Below are 2,244 nucleotides of genomic sequence, written 5' to 3'. Positions count from 1 at the left end.
CTGATACAGAAGATGAACACCATGTTGTATTTTTATGTCCCTTTTATCAAGACCTTCGAGCAAAGTATTTGACAATCTCGAACTCTAAGACGCTGCAACAACAACTTGTGTATTTCTGTGGCAGTAATGAGGATAATTTGATGAACAGCTTCAGCAGATTTGTGTTCTTCATGTTACAGAAGAGACGAACCCTTAGAAATCAGGTTCAGTGACATGTCATCAGGGTCTTAATGTATTTGTTGAATTTTATGCGTGACTATAATTTATAACTGTGCAGATACTATTGCTGTTATTTTAACCACTATTGTAAGGGGCTGTGGCCTTAGACAATTAAAGATTTGTTCTTGTTCTTGTTCTTGTTCTCTCTCTCTCTCTCTCTCTCTCTCTCTCTCTCTCTCTCTCTCTCTCTCTCTCTCTCTCTCTCTCTCTCTCTCCCTCTCTATCTCTATCTCTATCTCTCTCTCTCTCATAATTTATTGATAGTGATACTAATAGTATTCCTTCTCCCCTCACGCTCTCTGTATCTCTCTTTCTCCCCCCCCCCGCCTCCTACCTCTCTCTCTTATCTTATAATGCATTTCTCTCCTCTATCAATAAATTTAGAATACGATATTATCTCTCTGTGCCTCGCTCTCTTACTGTCGTTGCGCGCGCACGCTTATTATGAGATAAGGGAGGTAGAGGTAGGGGGGGGGGGGGGAGAGGGAACGTGAGCTAGAGACGGAAAAAGTGAGGAGAGAATACTATAAATATATATTATGTAATAGAGAGAGAGAGAGCGAGAGAGATATAAAAGAAAGAGAGAGAGGGAGAGATAGAGAGAGAAAGAGAGAGAGAGAGAGAGAGAGAGAGAGAGAGAGAGAGAGAGAGAGAGAGAGAGAGAGAGAGAGAGAGAGAATATGTAAAGCGCTTAGAGAACGTCAAGCGCTATATAAATCTCCCATATAAATATATAAAAGAGTGAGAGAATACTATAAATATATTATGGAAAAGAGAGAGAGAGATAGATAGGGAGAGAGAGAGAGAGAGAGAGAGAGAGAGAGAGAGAGAGAGAGAGAGAGAGAGAGAGAGACTGACACAGTTTAATTGAATATGGGCCTACAGCCCCTTTCAATGGGGGGTACACATAAATCACAGGAAAAAAATAGAAAACATGATATATAAACGTATGCAAACTACACAGTGGTTTGTTCCAAGCTTTCCTCTATCAATAATCTTGCACATCAATGCTGCCTAATATATACATACAACCGAGAGAGAGAGAGAGAGAGAGAGAGAGAGAGAGAGAGAGAGAGAGAGAGAGAGAGAGAGAGAGAGAGAGAGAGAGAGAGAGAGAGAGATGTCTAATAAAGTTTGTTTTTAGGCCTGTATAATGTTTACTATTCACTTCACTATTGGTCATTCTTTGTAAAAGATTGTTTCTACTCAGTTATTTACTGTCAATGATGCTTGAGACACAAGAGAACGATTGCTGTTATTTTTAAATCTGCAGTGAGAACTTTTAGGTTGTGTGTAAAAGGTTGGTTCTGTACGTATATTCCATACGTTAAGTACCTTTGAATCTCAAACCGCTACTACTTGACAAAATGATGAGCCTTATTTACAAAAATAAAGGATCGTAGTTCAAACTGTCTGTCTATGGATGTCTGAATTGAATGTGCTGTCCCGATATATACAGGTCGAAATAATATGGCTACCAACATCTCTAATTCTGTGTAATAAAACCTTGGAACCGCAGGCGACGTTAAGTACCGCTATGTCCGTACGGAAAGCACTAAGTACCGCTATGTCCGTACAGAAAGCACTAAGTACCGTTGGTCAAAACACCCGACTACTCCCAATTAGGGCTATGTTTCTACTCAGTTATTTGCTGTCAATGATGCTTGAGATACAAGAGAACGATTGCTGTTATTTTTAAATCTGCAGTGAGAACTTTTAGGTTGTGTGTAAAAAGTTGGTTCTGTACGTATATTTCATACGTTAAGTACCTTTGAAATTCAAACCGCTACTACTTGACAAAATGATGAGCCTTATTTACGAAAATAAAGGATCGTAGTTCAAACTAACATGCCTACATATAAACAGCATAAACAACACACAAAAGTATTATGTACATGGGTTTTAACATCGCAGGTACTTAGCGCGGTACCTAGTGCAGCCAAGGTCTATGCACGGTACCTAAGGCCCTCTCATACGGACATGCCGGTACTTAGCGTCAGCCTCGCACACACACACACACACAAC

The sequence above is a fragment of the Littorina saxatilis genome, linkage group LG14 (genome assembly GCF_037325665.1).
Source record: "Littorina saxatilis isolate snail1 linkage group LG14, US_GU_Lsax_2.0, whole genome shotgun sequence".
NCBI lineage: Eukaryota > Metazoa > Mollusca > Gastropoda > Littorinimorpha > Littorinidae > Littorina > Littorina saxatilis.
This window is presented reverse-complemented; position numbering follows the sequence as displayed.